Source organism: Brassica napus, unplaced genomic scaffold (genome assembly GCF_020379485.1).
Source record: "Brassica napus cultivar Da-Ae unplaced genomic scaffold, Da-Ae ScsIHWf_2135;HRSCAF=2787, whole genome shotgun sequence".
Taxonomy (NCBI): Eukaryota; Viridiplantae; Streptophyta; class Magnoliopsida; order Brassicales; family Brassicaceae; genus Brassica; species Brassica napus.
Window position 1 is genome coordinate 28,311 of NW_026015547.1, and position 5,707 is coordinate 34,017.

At 32.2% G+C, this 5,707-nt stretch overlaps 1 non-coding gene across 1 annotated transcript; it reads left to right on the top strand.

Annotated features, from left to right (window-relative positions):
* TRNAW-CCA lies at nt 1-74 on the top strand. The gene has a single exon. It is a non-coding gene; the product is annotated as a tRNA-Trp (tRNA).
* Nucleotides 75-5,707: the final 5,633 nt, after the last annotated feature.

A 5,707-nucleotide genomic window follows, 5' to 3' on the forward strand; every position in this document is an offset into this window, starting at 1 on the left:
GCGCTCTTAGTTCAGTTCGGTAGAACGTGGGTCTCCAAAACCCAATGTCGTAGGTTCAAATCCTACAGAGCGTGATGTCACTCTTGTTTATTAGATTGTGTCAAAATTCCACTGTTCGCAAATAATTGAGCAGCAATCTGAATTCGACCTCCCGCATATGAAAGCAAGAAGGAGGTCAGTCAAAAAAAAGAGATGTTAATTAATCAAAAGTCCAACTGATCACCACGTCTGTATTGTAAATAAGCAGTTACGAATAATCCAGCCAAAGTAATAGGAATTAGACCTAAGACGATTCCAAATAAAGAAACTTCAATCATTTCAATTTTATTTTGTTTTCATTTTTGAAAGGGAGAAAAGAGAGGTACTATCTATTCCTAGCTCTTAATCTGTATTGCCGACGAATCTCAATGACCAAAATTGGGTAATTAACACGGTAAGGAACTATCGAACATATGAAATACCATATAAATCTTTTTTGATCAAAAAAGATTCATTCAATTAATTTCAAATAAGTCGTATTTTGCTTAGACCAATAAATAGAACTGAGGTTATAGTTAAAGCTGCTAGTAGAAAACCGAAATAACTAGTTATAGTAGGCATGAAGGGACTCAATAAAATATGTTTTTTTATACATATGTTTCTAAAGTACTTCCCGAAGTTTCAATAAAAAAATTTTTTAAAGTAAAGATAGATACAAATACTAGTTCCAAGAATCAAAAAATTAAATTGAAAATTTGTGAGTTATCAAGCATTATCGGTGGTATGAACAAAAATAGAAAAAAAAAAAAAACGAAATTCATCGTCTTTGGCATCTGCACCATCTCAGGATTCAGAATTCACGTAACTGATTCATTGAAAAAAACTTTAAGAAATTAATAAGAAAAAATAATACATAAAAAAATAACTCTATTATATAACTTCAGTTAAAACATAGAACTTTTTTTGAATAAACATGTAAAAATTTTTAAAAAAGTTGTTTGATTCTTTTTTTTAAGTGACCTTAGAACCTAGAATATGCCCCCTTCTACATTTATTCAAATTGAAATAAATTCAATTTTGAATAAAGTAGATTAATATAGTAGAGCAGTTTTCTTCATTTAATCTATGAAATTAAACCAAAAAGCAGTATCCTACACGGAGAACGAGATCAGTCAAAAAAAGAGTTATTTATTTTAACTAGATTTTTAAAACTTGTAATTAGCAATTTCTATTATCGTTTCCTTTCTAGGTTTTAGGTTTTTTTCTTTCGATATTATATAGAAAATAGAGTGAAAAACCCATCATCTTTGTAGTTAGTTAAAGAAAGAAAAAACTTTAAATTGAATACAACAAAACAATGCACGCATTCCAAGATTTAGTATTATTATTTTTTTATTATTTGTTGTTCTTTTGAATTGATCCAAAACTATTCTTCCTTTTCTTGTTACTGGAAATTAATTCCTTAAAATAAAATGAAATAAAAAGCAAAAACGGGGGGGGGTCACATTATCATTACAAAAAAATATCTTTACAATTATGCATATGCAACAAAAATGAAATTGATGGGTTTTGGATTCAATTGACTTGGGACAATATGAGAATTTCCTTAATGAATTATTAGAATTAGAAACCACCCTCTTGAATTTTCATTTTATCTAATCTTTAGTTTATTTTCTAGTCCAAAACAAAAAGGATCAAAGCCCTATAGATAGATACAGATACAGGAATTTGAAGAAGTGGAACATGGTTATACATCGACAAGCAAAAAAAAAAACGAAATAAATTATCTAACACTTCAGTTCTATACTAATTCAAATTGCGTTGCTGTGTCAGAAGAAGGATAGCTATACTGATTCGGTAGACTCTAAAAATACCCTTGGTACTTTATTGACGATCTCACAAAGATGTAATCTCAGTGAATTTGAATTTACTGATTCATCTTTTACAGAATCGATTCCCTACAAGAATATCTGGAGTTCAGTATGTCTGGAAGCACAGGAGAACGTTCTTTTGCTGATATTATTACCAGTATTCGATACTGGGTCATTCATAGCATTACTATACCTTCCCTATTCATTGCGGGCTGGTTATTCGTCAGCACCGGTTTAGCTTACGATGTGTTTGGGAGCCCTCGTCCAAACGAGTATTTTACAGAGAGCCGACAGGGCATTCCATTAATAACAGGCCGTTTTGATTCTTTGGAACAACTCGACGAATTTAGTAGATCTTTTTAGGAGGACCCAATGACTATAGATAGGACCTATCCAATTTTTACAGTGCGCTGGTTGGCTGTTCATGGACTAGCTGTACCTACCGTTTCTTTTTTGGGGTCAATATCAGCAATGCAGTTCATCCAACGATAAACCGAATTCAATTATTTATAGAGCTATGACACAATCAAATCCGAACGAACAAAATGTTGAATTAAATCGTACCAGTCTCTATTGGGGGTTATTACTCATTTTTGTACTTGCTGTTTATTTTCAAATTATTTCTTCAATTAAAATTAAGTAAAATTAAGAAAAGAGCGTAGAATAATAAAATAAAAAACAAAGAGTAGTAATTTTCTTATCCCATTCGTTTTCTTATCCCATTCGGATGGATTATATATCATAATTATCTCTGACTGTTTATGTTTCTAGCATGACCACTCGATGAAATGTGGAGGGAAGCAGGATAAATGGCTGATACTACTGGAAGGATTCCTCTTTGGGTAATAGGTACTGTAGCTGGTATTCTTGTGATCGGTTTAATAGGTATTTTCTTTTATGGTTCATATTCAGGATTAGGTTCATCCCTGTAGAAATTGGATGAACTGAGTTATAGACGTGAAAACATAAGAACTCAACGGGGCCCAACTCTTCCTTCTTTGTCTGATTCGAGGGGGTCCCGTTGAACTGCTAATAATCAGAACAATTTTTATCGTGTTTTGAAAAATGAACTTAATTAGATTAGTAGGTTAGGAGCATATAGTATTTATTATTAACCTTTCAAAGATCGAAAAAAGGGGGGGGGGTCACTTAATTTTATTTTTCTGCTTTCCCGACTGACACAATATTTTTTATCATTAGATCTATCATTAAAATTTTGTCTATACTCTATACTAATAGAAGTTTTTTCTTATTTTTTAGTATTTCATCAAACTTGAAATGAAAATAAATAAAACTACAAAAAGTAACTATTATTAATACTATTAATTAATAATTATATATACGATATATATTAATATAGATATATTAAAACCTTATATATATAGAAACAGTAATATATATGTAAACTAAGAATAGGATTTTTTAACGAATGCAATTAAGAATGACAAGATCGACACAAGAAAAGGATGTCTAAAATTCCTTTTCTTGTGTCGAAGACTCGCAAGACAAGTAATACTCCCTATAGTCCCTAAAATTTGTTATTTCGCCAATTTCTAGTTCCCTTTTTTCTACGCTTGCTTTCCTTATTTTAGTATCTAGTCAAATTTTTCCATTCTAAATTACATTAGAAAAAAACTCTTGATTATTGATACATTCTATCAATTTCAATTGGTCACTAACGACAGAGTTACATCACACCCCCTCCCATTTTTCAATACAAATTTGTATTGAAAAATAAAGAAAAGGGGGGTAAAGTGAATTCTTCTTAATATACATACTAGGATTAGGACTATCAGACAAGTAATTCCTGACACCTGGTCGAAATCGAAAGTCTAAAGAGAGGCAAAAAGGCTTTTGATAATTTTTTTTGTTCTTTCTTTTTTACGAATTTGATAAGGCGAAATAGACAGATCTAAAAATTCATTTCGGATAATTGAACCTTCTCAAACTGTTTCTTTTTAAGAACCAAAAAGATTTGTGCCAAAACAACAGATCCTAAGAAGAACAAAAGGCCTTGGACACGTAATGGATCTTGAAGTACTATTTCCGCATCCCCCTGACCAAACCCACCCACATTAGGATTGCTTGTTAATGGTTGATCGAGTTTAATGGATTCGCCCTCTGAAACAAGAAGTTCTAGGCCTCGAGGGATAATATCAATTACTTGGCGTTCATTCGATGCATCCACTATGGTTATTTCGTATCCCCCTTTTTCTTTTCGTAAAATTTTACTTATTATCCCTCCTGCCGTAGCATTATAAACTGTATTGTTACTTTTGCTACCATCAGGATAAATCTGACCCCTTCCCCTATTTCCACCTACGTATATAGGATATTTTAAGAAGTGAACATCTTTATTAGTAGCAGGGTCTGGGCAAGAATAGGAAAGGTTATTTCACTATATTTTGACCAGGAACAGGACCTATCACAAGAATATTTTTTTTATTGGGGCGATAATTCTGAAAAGACAGATTTCCTATCTTTTCTTTCATCTCGGGTGAAATACGATCGGGGGGGGCTAATTCAAACCCCTCCGGTAAATAAGAACAGCTCCCACATTCAAAGCTCCTTTTTTACCATTAGCTAGAACTTGTTTTAGCTGCATATCATAAGGAATTTTAACAACTGCTTCAAATACAGTATCAGGAAGTACCGCTTGTGGAACCTCAATATCCACGGGCTTACTAGCTAAATGGCAATTGGCACATACAATACGCCCAGTTGCCTCTCGTGGATTTTCATAATTCTGCTGGGCAAAAATTGGATATGCACTTGAAATGGATGCCCAAGTTATTATATATATCATGAGTGAGACAGATATGGAGCGAGTAATCTCTTCCCTTATCCAAGAAAAGGTATTTCTAGTTTGCATGGGTCCAATCGTTATCCCGAAAATTTCTACAATAAAGTTAGGTAGGTCGATAATATATCCCTAGCCACAATTCTGCTATTTACATTTACTGAAAAAATAAATTTTTTTGAAATATACAAGGAATCCCTCGTGGGTAAAAAAGAGTAAAGTAAATACGACTTTGATTTGGTTATGATGTATAAAGTAAGAAAGAGTAGAATTGGATCAGTGAATCGTTTTTTAGTCATTTATTGCATGATAAATCACTACAAGTGACGGAGATACACGATTTAATAACGAAAGATCCAATATTTAAAAATTGTATCAAGAATGACTGGAAAGGTAGAAAACTAGACCAGATAAAATTTGCTCATAATGAGCAAACCCAAAATCTTTGTAAATATAACCAATCATTAGTCCCAACCGTGAGGCGAATGGAATCCGATACATAAATCAGTTAATAAAAGAATCGAAAAAGCTTTAATTGTATCACTTAATTATATAGGAATTTTGAACCCAAGAATTGAGAATAAAAAGCTTTTCCTTACCCCAAAAAGGAATAACCACTTAGAATAACGAAAGATATTAGATTGTCGAGAAGTGCAAGATTGTATGGATACGATACTCATTGTGTATTTTGATGAATTGGATCGTTTCTTGTGTGGATTCCTAGACGAAATTGTTGTAAATCGGTTTTGGGATTCCTTTATCATTTCATCCAGTGGAATAGTTCCTCTAATTGTATGAATTTTTCTAGAGACCTTTTTCTTGAATATCATTCAAGAAAGTTTCGCATTGTCTAGTATTCCACCAATTAGTAATCCAAGTTTTCAAACTTTTATTACAGCAGAGAGAGATCAACCAGGGCAAAAAGACTATAGATGTAAAATAAAAAAAAGGAATGAATGCTTTCTTTTTGCCATTTTGAATCTGTGAATTGTTAATGAAACCTACCGCATTTGTGGATTCTATTAGATCTACTATTTTCTCGAGCATGAGTTTCTAT